We start from the raw sequence: 26,793 nt of genomic DNA, 5'->3' as shown, positions 1-26,793 counted from the left end.
CCTACTTGACCCCAAGCAGGTGGGTCACCTGCCTACTTGAGGTGCTGCCATGTGTCACCCTCCTAGGCTGCCACGTCATCATTTTTTCCTTCCTCATAGTTTTGTAATCTCGTCTTACTTTAAGACTCTATGTATTCCATGCTTTGAAAGCTTGGTACGTACTCCAATAGCTTAAGTATATAAGACTTCCAAGTTAGTAGCTTACGTAGGTAAATCGAGTCCTACGACTCATTACTTGGCCTCCAATTCCTTTCGGATTCTTATGACTCCATTTCCAACCTTCCTTCTCACGAGGTATCACAATCTTCTTTCCTTAGAGTTGTTTGATAGTGTCATAGCTTATCCGGTTCACATGATAGTGTCTAAGGAACTTAAGAAGACATTCTGAGCTCGAGAGTGCGGGGTGTAACATCCTTCCCCCTTTTAGAACATTCTTCCCCGAATGTTGAATAAAACTTCCCTTAAGACTTTATACAAATTGTAGGGAGATTCCTTTATACTGGAATGACATACATTTTCATCCAAGTAATTAATATACGAGTTCCAAGACTGGGGGTTATCTGTAGACATCGGGAATAGGTACGGACACTTGTGTTTCATGTCCTCTTCAACCTCTCAGGTTATGTCTTCACGATTCTTATTCCGCCATAGTACCTTGAAGGAAGCTATGTCCTTAGTTCGCAACCCGTTTAATCTACTGATCTCGGATGGAAATGGGTTTCCCCTTGTAGGATAACTCCCTTTTATGTGGACCTCCTCCATGGGAAATATTCTGGGAGCATCATTTACATTTTTGTGGAGCATTGATTTGTGAAAACTGAATGTATTATTTCAAATTGGATGGTAGGTCCCACTCATAGGCAGCTTTATCTATTCTACAAATTACCTGAGAAGGATCAATGTATTCCCTTCTTGCCGACTCTAGGCTTCTAATCGATAGTTTATCCCGAATTAAGCTTTACTTCATCAATAATTTACTGAATCCCCTCTGGGCCTATCCATTAATCGAAGGGAGAAATGTCGTACTAAGATTCACCTATGTTGCCAATCCTTACCGGAATGATCTCCAATGATTAGTCGTATGTTGAACTTCCCCATCCGAGATCATAGATGTGGGAACCCCGTGAAATCTTATTGTTTCCTTGCTATGTCATCTCATATAACCCTTAGCTAAATATACCTTCCTAATTGGAGGAAAATGGGTTAATTTTGTCAGCTTATCTACCATAACCCATATGAATTTATACTTCCGTAGAGTGCGAGGTCAGCCTGCACTATAACCTACATTAATCGCCTTCCATTTCCGAGTCGGGATTCCCATCCCCCATAACAGGATATCAAGCCTCTGATGCTCCTCTTCGTTTAAGCCATAATATAACTCCTCTGAATTCAACTTGTAACACCTTAGGTTTGCTATCTTGCTCTTTTACTCAGATCTTCCTTCCAGTTTTATTACCATACATTATACTATAATTTTTTACACAAACGTGTGTAGATACGTAGAGCCATTTAGAAAATGCTTTAGTGTCGCTATACTAGCGGCTTACCTCCTTCGGTCGAGGTCAGGGCTCCGCTATTACTTTCTTTTATCGAGTAATCATTTGACCTCGCTCTTAGTATGCCAATGTTCGTAAGCTGCACAACTATTCTTGTGCCATTTTCATGAGGTGCATTGTATTTCAGTCATAATCTTTTCTTCTCTTAGCTTACTCTGTTCTATATGTGTCGTTGTACTAACACGCCTTTATAGTCTCTTTTTGTCATACTTGTTTCGTTCCCTTTCTCACTTCCCAAGGGGTCACCCATCCCAGTGCTACTCTCGTCCAAGCATACTCAACTTTGGAGTTTTGATGGAATCTAATGCATTAGTCAGGGTATGATCGCGTCCATCCCTTATGGGGTCTCATTTGAAGTTTAAGTGTTCCCATTGACATACGATAGCGAGTTGATTTTCTCTTACGCTTGTACTTCTCTTGTCCACTTCCCCCCTTTTAGGGTGTACCCATGTCATTTTCCATTTATTTTAAGCTATTCACATGTGAATGATTCTACTCCAACATATTTGATGTGCTGCACCATATCTACATGTTATGTTAAATCTTCCATACGTTAGGTTGCTTATATAGGAAACCCTAGCACAACCGTAGGGTGCTTTAGTATTTGGAATATATCGTATAAAATCTCATCTAACGATTGATACTCAAGTAATATCCGTAATGTAGCAGTGCATTCAAAGCCACATTCCATTCATCCCAATCAGTAATTAGCGAGGGCTCATAATTGGTGCAAATTCCCAAATCGAGTGTACTTATACTTTAATGACTCATGTTTCAAGCTTCGTCATTATACTAACTTTATTCCTGTGGATACATCTTATTCTTCTAATAACCTCGTAATGCAATAGTTGTTCTGCAAATCGACATACCCTCTCTTTGCAGGATCTCAGTAATCATCAAGGTGGAGTCACATATATTAACTTCGTTATGCCTCATGAGCTTTCATCTTTGTCGTGTACCAGATGCTCACTTTTAATTTTTACTCAAAATCTCATCAATTTCTCTTTAATAGCGGTCTTGTCTTTTCCTTTTATTTCTAGGAAAATTTGGGCAGAGTTTCCTTTATATTTTTTACTATCTCAATACATGCATGCAGAAAATACCAACAATGCCTCATCGGGCCAACATATATATTCATATCATATCATATCGCAGCCACACATGGCTCCCAATATCAATGCATATATATTCTGAAAGAAAATTAATAATATACCTGTAACCACATTTGGTGGTGCCTCCTGGCCTTGTCTACTAGCCAGGGTGTATATGCGATTTGAAGGGCCACTAAATTTGGAAGCTCCGCCATGACCTCTACCACGGCCTGCTAGTGTCTGCAGACCCCGCCCCTTAGGGCACACAGCCATAGAAGAAGAAGGACTGGCAACTGACCCAGTAGGCTGAACTGCGCTTTCCGGCCTGCCCCTAGATGGGCACTCCCTCATAACATGGCCCTAATGGCCGCAAGCAAAACAAGCGTCGGTGGAAAAATGGCATTCCGCAAAATAAAACCTACCGCAATGAGAACATTGGGGCAAAGATAGCCTTGATTGACGCGGACCCCTGTTCATTTGTGAGCCTAAAACCCTAGAGCTCTGACCGGCTCCTAAATACATTGTGCTATCAAATCTCGTACCTGGGAACTGTAGGGGTGTACTCTAGGCCGGCTGGGAAGGGTACCTAACATACTGTTGAGGCTGCCCGCCTCGAAAGCCACTATAATAACCAGCTGATTTAGTCCTCTTATGCAGGTCTCTGCCAAAATCTCTATTGGGCTGTCGTCCGCTGTGCTGATCTTCCACCCCCTGTGCGTACGCCTGTACCCGAGCGATATCCATGCCTGGCTGAGAAGCCATAGCCACACAACTATCAATTAAATAATAGTCCAACCCTATCACATAGTGATGCACCCTATCAGCCATATCAGCTACTATAGCGGGCGCATGCCTTGCCAATAAGTCAAACTCGAAGCTATAGTCTTTAATGCTTCTACCATTCTGCCTTAATTGTAAGAATCTATCAATTCTAGCTCGTTTCATTTTTAGAGGTAGAAAAAGGCCAAAGAAGGCTTCCACGACTTATCCCAGACTGCTGGAGGAGCACCCTCACCCCTCGATAATTCCTAGGACTCATACCAATTAACGGGTACGTCACGCAGCCGATATAAAGCCAATTCAACTGACTCAGTCTTCAAGGCCCTGATTATTCGCAATATACGCTGCATCTGTTGAATGAAGTCCTGTGGATCCTCTGCAAGTCTCGACCCATGAAACTCCAGAGGGTTATAGGCCAGGAAGTCACAGACCCTTAAACTATCTTGTGTATTTGTATCATCTACTCCTAACCCATGCCTTCGAGCCTGCCCTACCACTATCTTAGTCAATAATTGCACTGCATCTCTCATGGCCCTATCTTCCGGCCCTGGCTGTGGAGCTGGAGGCTCAGGCATTGGAGCTTCAGGATTTGCCGCTGCTTCTGTTCTGAGTTCTTCTGGAGGTGGCGGCGTAGTAGAGCTCGCAGATTGTAGCACAATCCCTAGCATAGACTGGGCACGAGCCCTGGTAACTCTCGGGGTCTGACTAGATTCCCCCGCTACAGACTTGCCCTCCTGGGCAGTCGTTACTTCCCTCAGAGGCATCACTGTAAACACAATGATATGTTAATGATAGATCATCCTAACAACATAGATCTATCGCACGATATAAGATAGAAAAGAGAGATGACATCCTAAATTTCCTACAGCCTCCTGTTTATAGGTGTGGTGCACAACACACCGATAAACAAGCCTCTATTAGACACGGTCTGTAGACACTTCGAGGACGAACTGCTCTGATACCACTTGTGTCACGACCTAATCCCGTAGGCCGCGACTGGGATCTGACCTGGACCCCCGTATACCTACCTATCAGTTGTAGTCATACTAAACTATGAACAAGGTGATACTACTCGCAAAAATCCCAATGAGTTAAAGTTTTTTCATGTACGTGTGGCCTCTTTCACTCGTTTTACATCACATAAGGGCATGCAAGACGACAAGGCTACTGTAACATAACTATATTCATAAAATGCCGTATAGGCACAATTGAAACGAACTCACAAACATCCTACATCTATATGTCTATAGACCTCTAGCAATAGTAACAGCAACATATGGCGGGACAAGGCCTCCACAGTAACCCTGAATGTACAAATATATACATTAAGTGACCATTATAAAAAATTAGGCTCCAGAACAGTGAAGCACTTCCGACATAGCTGAGAGGAACTCCTAAGCTAATAGATCACCAGAATGAACCTTTGTACCTGCGGGCATGAAACGCAGCCCCCCGGGAAATGGGAGGTCAGTACGATATATGTACTGAGTATATAAAGTATAACACATCATAACTGAGAGGACAACTGAAATAGGGATGCAAGGAACAAGTATAACAGTTAATAAGGCACTATACCTGCATCTTATAACCTAAGGGCATGTACACAATCTTCATATACTACATCCGGCCCTCTAGGGGACTCGGTGTTACCATGTCATCGCATACGGTGTCATGCCATATGTTACGATTACATTATTATGTTTTCACATGCATGCCTATCTATCATTACATATCATACTATACCCGGCCTAGTATGGGTCTCGGTGTTATAATCATATAATCACATACCATACCCGACCCATTAGGGGACTCGGTGTTATCATCATATCATTATATACCGTACCCAGCCCTTTAGGGGACTTGGTGTTATCATTACATCATCCATCATATACCGTACCTGGCCCTTTAGGGGACTCGGTGTTATCATCATATCATTATATACCATACCCGGCCCTTTAGGGGACTCGGTGTCATAATTATCATATACAGGTAGATCATTATCTGAGACTCACTAGGGTAATCATACTGAACTATCATTCGTGGATCAGGATAATAATCATCTATGGTTCCCTTTGAGTGCCACTAGGGCTATATTAAGTGAATTCTCAGGAATTATAGACATATTTTAGGGTAATGCCAACCGGCTTAAGGAAATGATAAACATCTGTCATCACAGAGTCCTTAGGAATAGGATCTCTAAGTCCCACTATTAATCAACATATAGACGATTCAGGGAAGGTAGCTGAACTACGATGAGAGTTTTCCTGCCAAGGAGTGAATATGAGACATATAGCATATTCGGAGCTTAAGAATGGACTTACTCTAAAGATCATATCATGTATCGCTTTCTTTAAGACATGTCAAAAGAAAGAAAGGGTAGACCTCACCTGTTTGTCCCTTCCTATCCCAAAGGAGTTTGAGAGATCCTATCGTAGCCGTTCTAGTATTCAGCAGTGGATAAGAATCATGAGGTATGCTTGGGGCCTTATGAATGGGATTATCCCCCCTTGCATACGCAGATCTACGTATTGCACTTCTATCAAGGATATGCCAAGTTCAAGGAATTAGCTTTACGTACCCTCTACCTTCTATTATCTAGGAGACCGTGAGAGATACCAACTCAATTAGCATAGGAGCTTTCACCTCCAGAAGTAGGTAGGGGTCGTGAATCATATTCGGAACTTCGTGAGTAGATTCATCCCCACATGTTATATACACATCATATTTAGGACTAAGACACGCCAAGATAAGGGAAGGATAGCCTTACATACTCATCACTTCCTAACGTATGGAAGGTTTAAGAAGCCCTAGTTCAATTACCATACGAGTACTTTCATCAAGAAGTAAATAAGGACCGTGAATTACGCTTGGCATTTATGAGTAGATTTACCCTCAATCTCATATCATTCATTACTTAACTTGAAGAAATGGCAAAATAAGAAACAAGATAGGCTTTACATACTTATGCCAAAAACATGCCAAAAGAAAGCTTCACATACCTTGTCTGAATTATTCCTTATCCTGTTTGTCTCACCGTCCTTTAAACCTATTCAACATGAAAGTAATATGAATATCAACCCCTCTTAACTTTCCAGCCCCCTAGGTTACACCTTAGTATTAATGGAATCTATTTCCTTAGTTGTTTTCCCTAACTAGTTCTGTTATTCGCTAAGGCGTCGACGAAAATTGGGCAGCACCTCCCCTATAATGTGCCCTATACAAATTTCCATTTAGGTCCCTAAGACCTACAGCCAACCAACAACAGCAACCTGCAGCAATTTACACCATCAATATACAACATAAACTCCAAACGACTTATTCAAAAATACGATATCACAATAGGGCGTCTAGCCTTTATTTTGTAACGCCTTTAACTATACGAAATGAGGGGTCATTTGGCTGCAAACAGAAGAATCCACACCCCTTTTTAGAATGAATTTAGTCCCTGCAACAATACATTACACCCCTGCAGCAACAACTCATAAGAACGACACTTTATTTCGACGACAATTCACTTCTAGCGACTCCAATTTAGTTTTTTCCGAATGTCAAGTGATCCAATAATATTTACACACTTCCATCCACCCACCCACAAGGTGTATAATATACTACATAAAAACACCATAAAGTCCAAATTGAAAGGAGAAACCTTACCTTACTCGAATTTAGCCAAAATTGTCAAAGCGCAACTCAGAACTTCTCCAAACGCGCTGAAATTGAGCGGGCTGTTTATATTGAAAATTTGAGCATGCATGTCTTTGTGATTCACAAAGTACTGGTACATGTTTCTGATTTAATAATTGGTTCCCCTGCTTCTCTATTTTGGATATACCTCCAGTTGTACTATGTTACGTTTTACATACTCAATACATATGTCATATTGACCCCCTTTCTCGAGGGGCTGCGTTCATGCCCGCAGGTACAGATATAGGTTTTGGGAGTTCGTCAGCTTAGGATTCCATGAAGCTCAGCTGGAAGACGCTCCATTGTATCGGGGCCTAGTTTTTGATACTGTCCACTGATGTATAAAATTGTTTTGTCCATTTAGGGGTACGACGGGGCCCTGTCCCGCTATATGCTGTCATTTATATTTTTAGAGGTCTGCAGACATGTATATGTGGGTTGTGTATGTCACTTTAATTCAGCTGGGTTTACTTGATACATGATATATGATATTATGTTATGGCAGCCTTATCGGCTTGCGTGCCCTGTCATGTTGTGATATAAATAAAAAAGGCTACAGGTTTACGAAAATGATATCGCCCAGTGGGGCTTTGTTACATGATATTGTTTTATTTACAATTCAATTTTACCATAGTTGATAGCTAGGTATACGGGGGGGGGGGGGGTGTGTCCAGGTTGGACCCCAGTCATGGCCTACGGGGTTGGGTCGTGACAGAAGTGGTATCAAAGTAATTTGTCCTTGGAGTATCTGCAGACCATGTCTAGTAGAGTCTTGATTATTGATGTGTTGTGCGCCACATCTATAAACAAGAAGCTACAGGGCATTAGGATGTTACCTTTCTTCTACATCTGAGATCGTGCTTTAGATCTGAGTCACAGGAAAATTTCCTTATACTAACCTTGGATCTTAACAGAAGGACGACACCAGCAGAAGGAAGTAATTGATGACATGGAAAGTTACGAAGCATGCAGGTAAGTAAAGTAAAGCCACGGAAGATATCCGTCGGGTAAGGTATTAAAGTACTATTGAAATGTAAAGTTGAAACCTGAAAGGAAAGCAGACATGAAGTGCAACAGATGCAGTTTGAAGTTGGACATATAAGGTAAGTCCAATATTTTTATATTATTATTGACGTTGAAAGCCTTGTGTGGCTGCGATATGCGATGACATTTGGAAGCCCTGTGTTGCTGTGATATGATATGTATATATATATATATGTTGGCCTTGTGAGGCATTGTTTATATTTTCTGCGTGCAGGTTTTGGGATAGTAAGAAGTATAGAGGAAACTCTGCCAAAATTTTCCCAGAACAAGGAAAAGGGAATGGAACATAGATTTTTGAGATGTCTGGAAAATTGATACCAAGTACCCCTACCGTGTTTAACTAAAGCTGTAAGAGGTACCCTTCAGGTCGTCGATAAGGAGCACCCTTTTCACTTGAAGAATTTTATCTTAGAGGAACAAAAGCTTATTTAAGTAGTAAAGTTCAGACTATGGTATCTCCAGCCGTATTTGTACTGTAGGAATATAAACAGAGGGCTCAGGATGAAGGATAAGATGTCCCGCGAATGAGTTTCACTCTTTTTTGAAAAAAATACGAAGCCCTCAACTCCTAATTGTAAATTAGATGAGTTGTTCATAGCTCGAGGATAAACTCAGAAGGAGACCAGGTAGGTGAAGTATTAAAAGAGGTACTGTGATGTTTAAGAGGTTTTAATTTCTTCCAACAATGGTTGGAAAATGATTTATGATAACAGTTTATAGTTCTCCACTGACTTATTGGGGAAAGAACTTCTAACAGAAGCACCTCAAAGAGATGTCTGGAACTGAATATATGTATGAACTAAAAGGGGGATATTTAAATATGAATTGAACCATGTGATACAACTATAGAGGGATAAAGTAGGACCACTAGTAAGGCGCACTTAGTATGTGCTGACTAAGTTAAAAGCCTACGTTAAGAACACTATAAAAGCATGGAGCTTAAGAAAAAAAATGATGACGCGTGTACACAACGTCGCCCCAAAAATGGTCGAACCCTTAAGTGATGAGGATGGAAAACTTAAGGAATAAATGGCGCAACTTCTATTCGCCCCAAGAAGCAAAGGATATAGATTGGGATAAAGCTACTACTTCAAGAAAACCTTAAATAGTTATCGTCGGAATACTAGCACTGCCTAATTGGAATTGGAACGACTACAACTGCTAAGTAATTCTTGAAAAAGGAAAAGTAGAAGGTGGCCTTGGATGAGTTGATCCCTGGGTCACATTATTCAAGTACGGATTAGTAGACAAGACATCACATTAGATATGGAAAGGTTCTCATTGTTTTGTAATTTAATCAAGGCGCCGCATGCGGATAGTCAGGTTATAAAATATGCAGATAGACGGGGACATGATGCAGTATCAAGTGGATTAAGGAAAGATATTGGATGAAATTATGATGGGATATGAAGATATAGAGCAAGGCATAAGCGGGTAAAAGTATAGACACCCTCTAAAGGGGGGAAGTTAATGAGAAAATGGCAAAAGTAAGGTGAAGGCAATTAATATGGAAATATATTTGGGACGGACATCTAAACTTCAATAAGATATCTTGCCAAACCAAGTTAGAAAGGTCCGCAAGCCATCAATAATTGAGCGGAAGCCAGAATGCTACATAAGGCAGCGCTAAGAAGTTTGTAACGAGGCCCTGAACAACATAACACTAGAAGGCAACTGCGTACAAAAGCACAAGAGTGTAACCATGAAAGGATACCGAATAACTCAAGAGACACTACGAAGGAAAATAACAGTATGCTAGGCCAAAAGCCAAAATGTTGGTTATAGAGTTAGTCGCAAATGATGTTGCGATAGACAAATAACCAAAGAAAAAGGAATAGAAAGCCTCATGTAGTAGAAAATGAGAAAAACACAAAGTGAATCGAGGATAGGGAAGCTTATATGTTAAATTCCTTTAAAGCTATGCCAGCTAATAATAGCCAAAAATCAAAGTAGCTCCAAAGGTCACTATATGACTAAACTTTAGCACTACTCGGTAGCCCATCCTAATGAATGGGTGCGTACAGAAAAGGGGGAATACAATAGGAGAAGTTAAATCAAAATGACCAAAAAAAAGGGGAGGGACATGGCCGTAATGGAACTAAAAGTCTACGCCAATACTGGTTGCAAGATAATAGGGGAAAGGACCAACCGAAACATAAAGACTCGCGAAACAACGCTGAGGTAAATCTTGGGCTAAATTGAGTGCCCGCACATCGTGGATAGGATTACAAAGAAATGCGACACGAAGATTTCCTAGGAAGGTCACCCATCCTAATATTACTCTCGCCCCAGCATACTTAACTTCGAAATTCTGATGAAACTTAATATGTTAGTGCTGGTACGATCATGCGAGATGGAAGAATCTGAACTAGCGATAGAGAAACAATATGAGATTATGTACCCAGAGTATTATAAGATACGTTAAGGAAATTGTAATAAGGGCATAAGTAAAATAAGAAGGATTAGCAAACTGCTAACTGACGATGCACTCAAATGCCACAGCTCTTCAACATAGAACCAGTTAATGAGAGGAAAACCGCAGAATGACTATATGGGCCAGTGGGCGAGGGAATTTTGACACCACTTGGCAGCCAACTCAGAGGGCGAAAAAGAAAAACCCAAAAGGTAAGGGTACCAGCTGATGTAATTTAGGAATGACAGGAAGTTATAGGACAAGGAGGTAATAAGGTTCTGTGAGGTTTCACCTGCTAATATCTCAGATAGAGGGACTTCAATTATGATTAACATCTAAAGATCAGTCCAAGAAAAGCTCGAGAGCACAGATAGGTCTTCGTACCGTATTTTTCCTTGAGTTGCTGAATCGACTGAGTATACTATTATATGGTTGACTTTAAGAGTAACTGAGATGATTGTCCACAACTTATTGAGTTTAACTACCATACTGGCTACCACTTTGGTATCCCAATGACTCCGTACAAGACTAGTAGAGTAAGACATGTAAGTCCCCTATTGGATGGGTCAATATTAGAAGGAATAAGCTAGAAAGGCCTTGACATGATTAAGCAAGCTATTGACTAAAAGCCCAGAGTCGGCAGAAATGATATACAAACAATAAACATCGACATACAGAGTTCAAATTGATGATTGGATGTTCATAACAAGGTCAACCAAGAGAAAGAAGGGAAACTTAACCCAAAACACATTGGATCTTGTCAAGTTGCTCATAAGGTGGGGAAAAGTTATTGGTAAGTTGAGCTTACCACCTGATTGAAAAACTATACGCCCAATCTATTAGACAAAGATGTTTCGCAAAGGTACTGGTGAGCCACCTAGAGTATGTTCCATAGATGATGTCCAAAAAAATAGAATCCTGCGAGGAACAACCTATTGCCATCTTAGATTGGCAAACTGGAAGATTGTAGACTAAAGACGTGCCTTCCAGCAAGATACGATAGAAAAACCAAAACCACAAAGAGAATGATTGGGGAACTGAAGAGAACATGAAATACAAGTATTCGCACCCGTAACCGATATTTACAGGTAGCCTCGATTCCTAAAACACATATATGAAGTACTGGTATGGAAGTATGGGTTAAGAAAATAGCAAAGAATCTCCCTATGATTTGTATAAGGTGCTAAGAGAAGTTTTGTCTAACATTCAGGGACGAATGTTCTAAAGAGGGGAAGGATGTTACACCCCACCTTTTGTTTTTAACTCGGAATGTCTCATAAGTTCCTTGGACATTATCATGTGAGCTGAATATGCTACGATGCTATCAAACGACTCTAAGTAAGGGAGAATGTGATACCCCATAGTAGAGAAGGTTGGAAATAGAGTCATAAGAATCCGAAAGGAATTGGAGGCCAAGTAATGAGTCATAGGACTCGATTTACCTACGTAAGCTACTAACTTGGAAGTCTTACATACTTAGGCTATTGGAGTACGCACCAAGCTTGTGTAGCATGGGTTACATAGGCTCTTAAAATAAGACGAGATTACGAACCTATGAGAGGGAGCAATAACTAGTTTCTGAACTTACGAAAGTCAAGCAAGCAGGTGAAAAGCAAGCACCTCAAGAAAGCAGGTGAAAACAAAGCAGGTGACTCACCTGCCAGCTTGGGGGGTGGACCTGCTGCCACGTGGCAACATGTGATAGGCCGCATGAACCTAGGTGGCGTTCTAGGGGCTGCCACGTGTCACCCTAAGGGGCTGCCACGTGTCACCCTAAGGGGCTGCCATGTGGCACCTTATTAAAAGGTGGATATATGTGTGTGGATGACTATTAAGTCATTTTGAACTCAAAAATCAGTCCAAAACATAGAGAGAAAAACGTTGGAAGAAGAAGAGAAAGGGGCAGCCATGGTTTCTAAGAATTTAAGGTGAGTTCTTCATTTTTTCTCCGCAAATTAATTATCTACGGTGTTCCTCAAAAATGTGGGGGTGTATATATGTATATTTTTATGTTTATGGAATCATTTATTCATCTTTGAACTTGGAAGAGATAAGGAGAAGTTGAAGGAAAACCTTAGGAACAACAAAGAGGGAGCTACGGGTTTGGGAAACAAAAGGGGTAAGTCCCATTTTCATTCCGTAAATTAATTAATTAGCGTATAATAATATAATATGGAGGTATTATTAGTATAAAATTAAGGTTTGGTGCAGCAAAAATCGGACAGAAAGCTGCCACGACGTTACAACGCGCTAAAGAAAGTTCCGAGGCACAATTTCGGCATGTTCTAGCCAATTTCGGGAAAGGTAAGTTCTTCCCATCTAATTTTAAGTTTATGATGTTAAATTAGGGTGTATTACACGCCTTAGGGGCTGCTGGAAGTTAGGTAAAAGGTTTGGAAAGTTTGGCATTCGAAAGAAGCAAAATTGGAGTCGCTATAGTTGAATTGTCGTCGAAATAAAGTATTGCTCTTGTGAGGTGCTGCTGCAGGGGTGTGGCTTGTTGTTGCAGGGACTTAATATGTCCTAATGTGGGTTAGGGTGCTGCTGTTCGAATCCACATGACCCCCCATTGCGTATAATTAAAGGCGTTACAAAATAAAGGCTAGACGCTCTATTGTGATATCGTATTTTTGAATAAGTCGTTTGGAGTTTATGTTGTATATTGTTGGTGTGAATTGCTTCAGGTTGTTGTTATTGGTTGGCTGTAGGTATTAGGGACCTAATTGTAAATTTGGATAGGGCACATTATAGGAGAGGTGCTGCCCAATTTTCGTTAACACCTTAACAAACTAAAGAACTAGTCGAGGAAACGACTAAGGAAATAGATTCCATGAATACTTGGGTGCAACCTAAGATGCTGGAAAGCTAAGAGTAGTTGATATTCGTATTACTTTCGTACTGAATAGGTTCAGAGGACGACGAGATGAGCAGGATAAAGAGTAATTCCCATGAGGTATGTAAAGCTTTCTTTTGGCATGTTTTTGGCATAAGTATGTGAAGCCTATCCCTTCTTTTCTTTTGGCATGTCGTAAAGCTAAGTAGGAAGTGACATAACGTCTAAAGTAATTCCATTCTTGAATGCTCCTTATTCAGTTCTGAATGTTAAAGCTTGTATGATAGTTAAGCTAATTTCCTTGAATCTTTTATACATTGAGGACTTAATGAATATACAGATTCCTAGTCATAACACTATTCGAAGACAAATAATCTGGAATTCTTAAGTGAATAGTCTTACTTTGGTATATGTCTAGGAACCTCGAGATGTAATTAATGTAGCCCCTAATGGCATTTAGAGGGTAGCTAGAATGACTATACTGTTACTCGAATTCTTAGACAATAACTTGGTCCTTTTATAGAGTTGAGTCTTAGATAATGATTTAAACTATATTTTATTTCTCACTACTCTACTCGTGTATACTGTAACACTTCTTCTCCGAGTCCCGGGCCAGTTGTCAGATTCGTACAATTCACTGCATTGTTCACCGAGTCCCTCGCTAGAGGGCTGGCATCCGTATGTATATATATGATGATGGCCTGGGGCCTGATAGTGATACTATGTTGATGTGTTGTAATAAGGTGATGATGGCCTAGGGACTAATACTGATACTATGATGATGTGTTGTAATAAGGTGGCGATGGCATAGGGCCTGATACTGATACTACATATATGATTCACCGGACCCCTGACGGGGCCGGCTATATTGATAATTTGAGCATGCATGTCTTTGTGATTCACAGAGTACTGGTACAAGTTTCTGATTTGATAATTGGTTCCCCTGCTTCTCTATTTTAGATATACCTCCAGTTGTACTATGTTATGTTTTATATACTCAGTACATATGTCATACTGACCCCCTTTCTCGGGGGGCTGCATTCATGTCCGCAGGTACAGATACAAGTTTTGGGAGTCCGTCAGCTTAGGATTCCATGCAGCTCAGCTGGAAGAGGCTCCATTATATCGGGGCCTAGTTTTTAATACTGTCCACTGATGTATAAAATTGTTTTGTCCATTCGGGGGTATGGTGGGGCCCTGTTCCGCCATATGTTGTCATTTATATTTTTAGAGGTCTGCAGACATGTATATGTGGGTTGTGTATGTCAGTTTAATTTAGCTGGGTTTACTTGATATATGATATATGATATTATGTTATAGCAGCCTTGTCGGCTTGCGTGCTCTGTCATGTTGTGATATAAATAAAAAGGGCTACAGGTTTACGAAAATGATATCACTCAGTGGGGCTTTGTTACATGATATTGTTTTATTTACAGTTTAATTTTACCACAGTTGATAGCTAGGTATATGATGGGGGTCCAGGTTGGACCCCAGTCACGGTCTACGGGGTTGGGTTGTGACACGATATAACTCCACACCGAGAAGAGAGATACTACTTTCCAAGGTAGATTCTGTATAAACATGAACATGAGCTATATGTTGATCCATTAGCTAGGCCATTAAGGCACCTATACGGGCACGTAGTTTGGAACTAGGGGTTGCTACTAGGGATTCCCTTACCAAGTTTCCACCACAAATTTCTCTTAGTGCTAGTTAATCCCAACAGAATACGTAGATCATAGTAATTAGATAAGTCAATAAGCAACCAATCTACATAATAAAATTGGAGAAAGGCATAAATTCCTCCATGAAGTTGTACCAAAAAGTTAGTTACACACTTAAACTATCATGGCGACCTATTACACACCAAAACTATCTAAAAGTAAATTTATTACCCCTTTAAAACTGTGGCAAAAAAAAGAGAGCGCGTCAGACTAAAATTAAATTAAAAAAAATAAAAAAACAAAATCACCCCACCCCACGTCCTTTCTTCTTCTCACCCACCTACCATCTTCTTCTTCACACCTACCTCCATTTACTTTCCATTTTGAATCTTGATGTTTTTCTTTCAAAATCCATTACGAAGAAATTCTTCACACTCACCTCCATTTACTCTCCATTTTGAATCTTGATTTGTTTTTTTCAAAACCCATTAAGAAAATGAAGAATTCTACCTAAAAACCTATAAGTCAAACTTCTTTTTTATTCCACTTTAGGTATGGAATAGAAATAATCTTTCACTCAAATTGTTCAAATTCAAAAAAATTAAATTAATAGGGAAGAACATTTAATATATTTTGCCTAGAAAAAATAGAGAATGCTTGGGTATGGTTGAGAAGACAAAGGAGGGTGAATTTAATTTTGATGGAGAAGACAATTAGGGTTGGGAGAGAGGGGAGGGTCGGATGGGTGGTTAATAAAACATTAGGAGTTGATTAGTATAAAATATAGTTAATAAAACAAAAGTTAATTAATAAAAAAAAGAAAAGAAAAAAAATATAAAAAGTTATAATTTCTGACATGGTGCTGACGTGGAAGCGAGTGTAATACACCACATACTATTAGTGTGGTATTATATGTTTCAAGGGGTAATAAATTAGCTTTTAGGTAGTTTAGGTGTGTAATAGGTCGCAATGATAGTTTAAGTGTGTAACTGACTTTTCAGTACAACTTCAAGGGAAATTTATGCCTTTTCTCTAATAAAATACAACATAATAATAGCTCCTTCAAAACTACGATCATAACATAAACATTTTGACACTTACCTTTCTAAGCATCTAAATCATGATTTTTTTATATTGTAAGAAAATCTTTCACAATTCATGGATAGTTGCTTGAAAACATACTTGAATCGTAGTTCATAACTTTCATAAAAAAATGCATAATACTTCATCAAATCCATAATCATAAATTCATAGTTCATAATTGAAATTTATAGCAAAATGCACGGATCCTTCTAAAACTCATTGAAAGCATGTAATTGAGGTTGAATCATGCATGAATAGATCATTGAAATCGAATAAGAACATAATTGAGTCGGCCCAATGCAATATAATCTAAAGTAGGGGTTTAGGAGAATTTCGTAAAAGAGATAATTGACAAAGCCTTTGGGACTCCATGGATAGAAGAATATCCATGGATGAATTCCCACATACCTTGATTTATCAATGCCTTAGATACATTTGGAATTGGTAGACTTGAACTTGAAGATTTTTGGAACCTTTAGCCTGGAGATGAAGATAGCCTTGAGAGAGAATTCTAGTGAGAGAAATTTTGATTAAGAGTGTTTGAGATGGAATAAGGTGGATTTTGAAGGTTTGGATAGTTATAGACTTAGGAAAAATACCCATAAGGAATGTATTAGGTAATTAATTATGGGGAATGTCCAAACTAACCCTGGAAATTAACTATAGAAGACCCCTTCATAGATGCCCTCTACAATTCATGGTGCACACACTGACCTATAGGTTTTGCGGTAAATGTGAGACCCCAGAAGTTAGAAAGACAGAAAATGGAGTTTTAAAAGGAAATCATAGGAAATTTTAGATTTTTAGTCAAGAGGTGGACTTAACGGTGTCCATAATAGGCCATAAAGGTGACCATGGTCCGTGAAGAGGCAACATGGTCCAACACTAGAAGTTTGGAAAATTAGGTTAAGGTCCACGAAAAGGTCCACGGCTCATGGTAGACTCCACGAATTGTAATCCCTTCCATGGTCTTGACCTCTCAAGACCTCAAGTTTGGATGGATGACTACAAAAGGGTCAAAGACCCATAGTGATGTTCTTGGATCATGAAGTGGTCTGTGGAACTCAATCCTTAGAACCTTTGGAGTGAGTTAGCTTCACTAGGGCCTTCACGATTGTCATGACCTTTAAATACTGTAGTCAGCTTCACCAGGGCTTTTACGGACCATCATGGCCTTCACAAACTGTAGTGGCCTCCATGGAAGTTGACTCATCCATGTACAGTTCCCCCTCCAGTTCACAACCATCACCATGACCCATGGTGAACTTCACGGGCTAAGGTGACCTCCTAGTAGGTACCCGTTCAGTTAAGTTAAAGGGGTGCTTTTCCCCCCATATTATTATTGTAATGTACTTGGACATTATTGGGGATTAATTTGTAACTTATAACTAATGGCTAACACTTCTAAACCCTCATTGTCCCAAATCACAAGATCAAACTTCTCAAGTTTCTGCCAATTTCTCTCTAAGCCAACAAGTAGGGCAAAATATTTAAGCTTCCATTAGAAGGGTTTAATTCAAGATTTATGTGGGAATTCATCCATAGATCTTTCTTCCATCCATGGAGTCTCAAAGATTCTTCTATTCTACTTTCATAAATTTCTTCTAAATTCTAGTTTCGATTGAATTTTATATGGGTTACCTCATTTATGATTTATCTCAATTACAATGGTTCATTCATGCATGCTTTCAACTCAATTACTTATTTTCAATGTACTTTTCAATGACCCATGCATTAAGATATCAATATAAAGTATGATATATGAATTTATGATCATGAAGGTTATGAATTCTCATGTATAATTTATGAAAGTTATTTTATGATTTAACTATTATTTCAATTATAAAACCATGAATTGTGAAAGGTTTTCTCATAATATGCAAATTATGATAATTTTATTGCTTAGAAGGGTAAGTATCACAAGTTCAAGTTATGATCATGGTTTCCAAAGAGTTATTCTTATGTTATATTTTTATGATATTAGATTGGTTGATTTACCTTTCCTAATGAGTATGTTTTATGTATTTCGTGGGATTAACTTAGCACTTGCGGACCTCGTGGTGGGGTATCCACGAGGGAATCCTAGTAATAACCATTAGTTCCTAAATTATGTTCCACCATAGATTTAGCATTTATGACTTAAATATTGGATCCATATATAGTTCATGTTATGTTATGTTTATGATATAGAGTCTACCTTGGCAAGTGGCCTTTCTCTTCTCAGGGTGGGAGTTACATCAGATTCCATATTATAGTTCATGTTATCTTATATGTTGGTTAAGGTTAATATCCCATATATTTATATGCTATATTCTATTAGCTCTTATGATAATGTTATATGATGTACTAACCACATGTTTATGATCTTCAAATGTTTTCAAGTTTTATTCATGTTTTCAAGCTATTGGTCATGCATCCTATGCTCATATTGAATATTCCCTATTATCATTGTTCATGCATGATTATCTCATACTTAGTACATTCCATGTACTAACACATAATTCTTTCCTATATGTATCATAATTTAGGGTCCGACAATCACACTCATTCTTCCGTTCGTGGGTAGAGTTGGGTTATTGCTATCACTATTTGTTTAATGAGTTCTCATGATCCAAGGGCGAAACCAACATGAGTTTACTTTCTTTCATCATGATTTTATCTTTTATATTGGGTGAGCTAGGAGCTTGTCTTATGCCCCATTCAGTTTAGTAAAGGCATGTTAGCTATTATGGAGTCTATGTAATTTTCTTTCCTTTGGAGTTTGAGTTCTATTCCTTTTATATTGAGGCATTTATGATTACAACTTTATTATGCATCTATGTTTTTGATTTATTGCTTTATTTACCTTACATATATTCACGTATGATATGTTAAGAGCCTTAGTGTGGCTCCTTCAAGATTCTAATCACTGTGTCACATCTAGAGCCTAGCTTGGGTTATGACAAACTTGGTATCAGAGTATAGAGTTTAAAGTGATCTAGGGAGTCTAACATCCCACATCAAGTAGATTATAGTTCATTAGTGTGAAGTGCGCCACATCTATGAGTAGGAGGCTATGAGGCATTTTGGGAAAAAACTTCATTTCTTTCATCATTCTTATGTCATGTGATAGAGTTGAACTCTAAGGCTTTTCTTTCTAATTCTTTCTATTTGAGATTATAGAATCATGCCTCCAAGAAGAATCTCCGTAAGAAGGAATGTAAATTAGGAGCAACAAGCTCCCCAAGCTCAAAATGACCCTTTGAATGAGCAAGTCACTCATACGGAGTTTTGAGCTGCTTTCTAAGTTCTTGCGTAAGCCAAAGCCGCACAAGCTAATAGGGAGATGGTAACTCCCATGAACCTAAATATGGGTACAACAACTAGCCAGGTTCATGACTTCATTCACATGAGCCCTTACTAGTTTCATGGCTCTAAGATGAACGAGGATCCACAAGAATTTATTGAGGGAAATGCTAAGATTGTTGGGATTATTGGTATTAGTCCGGTGGAGAAGGTAGACTTAGCAACTTATCAATTTAAAGGAATTGCTCAAGTTTGGTATAATCAATGGTAGGATGAGAGAGATAGAGAAAATGGTTTCGCTGATTGGGAGGAATTCAAGAGTGCTTTCCTTGACTGGTTCTTTCCTTTGGAATTAAGGGAAGCTAAGGTGAAAGTGTTCATCAATTTATGGAAAGGTAATACAAGTGTGATGGAGTATTCCCTCAAGTTCACTAAGTTATCAAAATATGATCCTTTTATGGTTGCAGATCCAAGGGTTCGGATGAGCAAGTTTATTTTGGGTGTGTTTGATTTGGTGGTCAAAGAATGTAGATCTGCTATGCTAATAAAAGAGATGGATATATCTAGGCTTATAACACATGTCGAACAAATAGAAGTGGAGAAATTAAAGGAGATGTCTAGAAGGGAGTCCAAGAGAACTCGAACCGATAGTGGTGGATACTCTTATAGTAAGTTGGGTAATGGTGGCCATCTAAAATTTCGTCAAAAGTACTCTAGCTAACAATCTTCAAACACTCTGTCCCCCAATTTCAACAAAGGTAGGGTGTCTAACTCTAAGCCTCAAGGAGGATCTTTGAGTGGTCAACCTATTCCCCATGCAAAAAGTGTGGGAAAAAGCATCTTGGAGAATGTCTAGTGGGTTCGGGTGCTTGCTTTTGTTGAGGTAAAATGGGTCACCAAGTGAGGGATTGTCCTTAGAGTGCTACTAAATGTGGAGATGGTCGACCCCAAATTTAGACTACTACAGGACGACCGTCTTAGCATGGTACTACTTTGGGTGGTGGTCAACGCAATAATTGGTTTTATGCCCTTCTGACTTGTTAGGAGTTAGAGAATTCGCAGGTGACTGGTATGCTGAAAGTCTTTGACTTTGATGTCTATACATTATTATATCCAGGTGCTACTCAATCATTTGTTACTCCTTATCTTGCTATGAAATTCATTTTTAGTCCTGAGGTCTTGTTAGAGACTTTTTTTATTCTATTCTCCTATTGGAGATTCAGTTTTGGCTAAAAGAGTCTATAACTATTGCCGAGTTTTAGTTTTTCATAAAATTACCTTCGTTGATCTTGAAGATCTTGATATGAATGATTTTGATGTTATCCTTGGTATGGATTGACTTCATGTATGTTATGCTTCTATATGTTATAGAACCCTTGTGATTAAGTTTCAGTTTCCTAATGAGCCAGTCCTAGAATGAAAAGTTAATAATTGTATGTTTGAATATCAATTCATCTCATGCTTTAAAGGTCAAAAAATGATTTCCAATGGTTGCATATCTCATCTTGTACGTGTTAGGGATACAAATGTTGAATCTCCTACTCTTGAGTCAATTTCGATTGTTAATGAATTTTTGGAAGTTTTTCCCAATGAACTCCTTGGTGTCCCCCCTGAAAGAGAGATACTTCTGTATTGATCTTCTCTATGATATCCAGCCTATCTCTATTCCTTCTTACCAAATGACCCCATAAAACTTAATGAGTTAAATGACTAGTTGAAGAATTTGTTGGACAAAGGTTTCATAAGACCGAGTATCTCTCCATGGGGTACTCCGGTCCTCTTTGTTAGGAATAAGGATGGTTCTCTCTAAATGTATATTGACAATCGATAATTGAACAAGGTCACAATTAAGAATAAGTATCCCATTCTAAGGATTGATGACTTGTTCGATCAAATTCAAGTATCAAGCTACTTTTCAAAGATTGATCTTTGTTCGTGTTATCATCAACTTCGAGTAATGGAATGTGACATTTCGAAGATAACTTTTAGAACTCAATATGGTCACTTTAAATTCTTGGTTATTTCTTTTAGACTAATGAATGCTCCTGCAACTTTTATGGACTTAATGAATAGGGTGTTCAAGCAATATTTTGATATGTTCGTGATTGTATTCAAGGATTATATTTTGGTCTATTCAAAGAGTAAAGAAGAGCATGACGATCATTTTAGAATTGTGTTGCAAGTCATAAAGGACTGTCAATTATTTGCTAAGTTTAACAAGTTTGAGTTTTGGTTGAGGTCAATTTCTTTCCTTGGCCATATTGTCTCTAGTGAAGGTATTATGGTAGATCTTAAGAAAATTAAAGAGATTAAGAATTGGCCTAGAACTTTTTCTCATTCCGATATTTGAAATTTCTTGGGCTTAGCCGGTTATTATAGATGGTTTATGGAAGGATTATCTTCCATTGCATCACCCTTAACTACTTTGACTCAAAAGAAGGTGAAATTTCAATGGTCCAAGGCATGTGAGAAAAGTTTTCAAGAGTTGAAAAATAGGCTTACCTCCACTCTGGTGTTGACTTTATCGGAAGGATCAGATGGGTTTGTTGCGTATTATGATGCTTCAAGGGTTGGTCTCAATTGCGTGTTGATGTAAAGTTGTAAGGTGATAACCTATTCTTCTAGGCAACTTAAAGTGCATAAAAAGAATTATCACATTCTTGACTTGGAGTTAGCGGCGGTTTTTTTTGCCTTAAATATTTTGCGGTACTATTTATATGGTGTCCATGTTGATGTATTAACCAACTATAAAAGTTTGCAATAAGTGTTCAAACAAAAGGATTTGAACCTTCAACAAAGGAGATGGCTTGAGTTATTGTAGGACTATGATATGAGTGTGTTATACCATTTGGGTAAAGAGAATATGGTTGCTAATTCTCTTAGTAGATTGTCTATGAACAATATTACCCATGTTGAGGATGAAAGGAAGGAGTTGGTTCAAGATTTTCATAGACTAGCTTGTTTGGGTATTTGATTGGTTGATTCTGAGGATAGTGGTGTTGTTGTCAAAAAAGGTTCTGAATAGCCTCTTGTAGAAGATGCTGAAGACAAGAAAGATAGTAATTCCACCTTAGTTAAGTTCAAGAAAGTGGCTTTCAAAAAAGTCCTTTAGGCTTTCTCCCAAAGGGGAGATGGTGTTCTTAAATATCAAGGTCGTTTGTGCGTTCTTGATATTGATGGCTTGAGAGAAATGATATTTTTCTAAGCTCATAGTTTGAGGTATTCTATTCATCCTGGTTCCACAGAGATGTATAGAGATTTGAGGAAAGTGTATTAGTGGAATAGCATGAAGAAGGATGTTGCGGAGTTTGTGTCCAAATGTCCTAATTGTCAATAAGTGAAAGTTGAGCATAAAACACTGAGAGGTTTAGCTCAAAGATATTGGGAATCCTTGAATATGGACTTTATTACAAATTTTGCCTCGTACTCATAGGCAGTATGATTCTATTTGGGTGCTTGTTGACCGAATAACTAAGATGGCTTATTTTCTTCCCATTATGACTTTTTATTCAGTCGAGGACTATGCTAGATTGCATATGCGTGAGTTGGTTAAGCATCATGATGTTTTACTATCTATCATTTCAAATCGAGGTACTCAATTTACATTTCAGTTTTGGAGATCTTTCTAAAAGGGTCGTAGTACTCAACTTAAGCTTAGTACAACTTTTTACCTGTATACCGATGGTCAAGTCGAGTGTACTATTCAGATCTTGGAAGATATGTTAAGAGCATATGTTATCAACTTTAAGGGAAATTGGTATGATCACGTGCCATTGATAGGGTTTGCATAAATAACAATTACCATTGAAGTATTGAGACGGCTCCATTTGAGACCTTATATGGTCGGAGGTGTAGATCTCCTATTGATTAGTTCGAAGTCTATGAAGTTGCTCTAATAGGACCTAAGTTTGTCATTACCCAACCCCGTAGGCCACGACTGGGGTCCGACCTGGACCCACCGTATACCCAACTATCAGTTGTGGTCAAATTGAAATGTAAATAAAACAATATTATATAACCGAGCCCCATTGAGCGACAACATTTTCATAAGCCTGTAGCCCTTTTCGTTTGTATCACAACATAACAGGGCACGCAAGCCGACAAGGCTGCCATAACATAATAACATATATCATATATCATATGGACCCAGTTGAATTAACCTGACATACACAACCCACGTATACATGTCTGCAGACCTCTAAAAATATATATGACAACATATGGCGGAATAGGGCCCCCTCCGTACCCCCGAATGGACAAAACAATGTTGTACATCAGTAGACAGTATCAAAAACTAAGCCCCGATACAATAGAGCCTCTTCCAGCTGAGCTGCGTGGAATCCTAAGGTGACGGACTCCCAAAACCTGTATTTGTACCTGCGGGTATGAACGCAGCCCCCTGAGAAAGGGGGTCAGTATGACATATGTACTGAGTATGTAAAACATAACATAGTACAACTAGAGGTGTACTCAAAAAAAGAGAAGCAGGGAACCAATTATCAAATCAAAAACATGTACCAGTACTCTGTGAATCACAAAAACATGCATGCTTAAATTTTCAATATAGCCGACCCCGTCAGGGGTCCGGTGAATCATATATGTAGTATCAGTATGAGGCCCCGTGCCATCGTCACTTTATTACAACATGTCATCATAATATCAGTATCAGGCCCCAGGCCATCGTCACCTTATTAAAACAAATCATCATAATATCAATATCAGGGCCCAGACCATCATATATATACATACGAATATCGGCCCTCTAGCAAGGGACTCGGTGAACAATGTAGTGAATTGCACGAATCTGACAACCGGCCCGGGACTCAGAGAAGAAGTGTTACAGTATACACGAGTAGAGTAGTGAGAAACAAAATACAGTTTAAATCATTATCTGAGACTCAACTCTATAAGAGGACTAAGTTATTGTTTAAGAATTCGAGTAACAGTATAGTCATTCTGGCTGCCCTCTAAATGTCATTAGGGGCTACATTGATTACATATCGAGGTTCCTATACATATACCAAAGTAAGACTATTCACTTAAGAATTCCAGAGTATTTGTCTTCAAATAGTTTTATGACTAGGAGTTTGTACATTCATACCTCTTTAACATATACGAGTTTCCAGGGAAATAGTTTAACTACCATAGAGTTCAACATCCAGTAGTAAATAAGAGATACTTAACAATGGAATTACCCCAGAGCTCATATCACGTTCAGCTTACAACTAGGACATACCAACAGAAGAAAGAGAATGAGCTTTACTTACCTATGCCAAAACATGTCAAGAGAAAGTTTTACATACCTTGTTTGAATTATTCCTTATCTTGTTTGCCTCGCCGTCATTTGAAACTATTCAACATGAAAGTAATATGAATGTCAACCCCTTTAACTTTCCAGCACCCTAGGTTACACCTTAGTATTAATGGAATCTATTTCCTTAGTTCTGTTATTTGCTAAGGCGTCGCCGAAAATTGGGCAGCACCTCCCTTATAATGAACCCTATACAAATTTCCAATTAGGTCCCTAAGACCTACATACAACCAACAAAAACAAACTGCATCAATTCACACCATCCATATACAACATAAACTCCAAACGACTTATTCAAAAATACGATATCAAAATAGGGTTTCTAGTTTCCATTTTTCCAAACCTTTAACCGTACGAAGCGGGAGGGAAGGGGGGGGGGTTGTGTGGATGCAAACAGAAGCTCCCCCACCTCATTTAGAAAATATTTATACCCTGTAACCACAAGCCACACCCCTGTAGCAGCACCTCACAAGAACAACACTTTATTTCGACAACAATTCAACTATAGCGACTTCAATTTAGTTTATTCTGAACGTCGAACTTTTTACGACTTTTACCCAACTTCCAGCATCCCAAAAGGTGTGTAATACACCCTATAATAACACCATAAAGTCCACATTTAAAGGAGAATCCTTACCTTACCCGAAATTGGCCAAAACTAGCCAAAATTGTGCCTCGGAACTTTTTCTAGCGCGACTTGAACTCCGTGGCTGCTTGCTGTCCGATATTTGCTGCACCAAGCCATGATTTTATACTTATAATACCTCCATATTATCGTGGTATATGCTATATAATTAATTTACTGAACGAAATCGGGACTTACCTATTTTTTTCCTTGGCCGCCCTCTTTTTCTCTCTAGATTAGGGTTTTTAGTTTCCTTTGTTGCTGCTGGAGTTTGTGAATACAAACTGAAAATATTACATGATATACATGTATATTGGTGGTCCTAGGAGGCTACACATGTCATCCCCTAGAGGGGACATGTGTCCAGCCCCTATTGGGCCACCATATCTATGCAAGCAAGGAGAGGCTACCACGTGGCAGTGGGGCCCACCTCCCCCAAGCATGTGGGTCACCTACTTGACCCCAAGAAGGTGGGTCAACAGCTTGCTTAGGTGATGCCATATGTCACCCTCCCATTGGCTGCCCCGTGCAATTTTTTTCCTCCTCGTGGGTTCGTAATCTCGTTCGTAATCTCGTCTCACTTTAAGAGCCTATGAAACCCTTGCTACGTAAGATTGGTATGTAATCAAGTAAATCACATATGTAAGACTTCTAAATTAGTAGTTTACGTCGATAAGTCGAGTCCTACAACTCGTTACTTGGCCTCCAACTCCTTTCGACTTCTCTTGACCCTATTTCCAACCTTCCCTACCATGGGGTGTCACATTCTCCTTTCTTAGAGTTGTTCAATAGGTTCGTAACTTAAGTGGCTCACATACTAGCTTCTAAGTAACTTAAGGAACCTTCCGAGTTCAAAGATGTGGGGTGTAACATCCTTCCTCCCTTTAGAACATTCGTCCCCGAATGTTAAATGCAACTTCCTTTAAGAATTTATATAAATTATAGAGGGGTTCCTTTCCTTTATGCTATCACATAAATTTCCATCTATATTATTAACACACGAGTGCTCAAGAGTTGGAGTTACCTGTAGACATCGATTATAGGTGCGAATACTTATGTTTTATGTTCTCTTTAGTTTCCCCGGTCATCCTCTTTCTGGTTTTGTTTTTTTTCACCTCATCTTAACGGAAGACACGTCTTTAGTCTACAATCTTTCAGTTTGCTGATCTAAGAGGGTGATTGGTTTTTCCTCACTGGATTTCATCTCCTGGACCTCATCTAAGGAATATACCCTGGGTGACTTGTCAATACCCTTGCGAAGCATTCTAATCCGATGGACTGGGCGTATAGTTTCCAAATGAGGTGGTAAGCTCAACTTACCCGCCACGTTTCCTACCTTATGAGTAACTTGATACAATCTAATATATTTTGGGTTAAGTTCCCTTTTCTGGGTGACTTCATTATAAACATCCAATCATTAATTT

Source organism: Solanum dulcamara, chromosome 6, assembly GCF_947179165.1.
Source record: "Solanum dulcamara chromosome 6, daSolDulc1.2, whole genome shotgun sequence".
NCBI lineage: Eukaryota > Viridiplantae > Streptophyta > Magnoliopsida > Solanales > Solanaceae > Solanum > Solanum dulcamara.
This window is presented reverse-complemented; position numbering follows the sequence as displayed.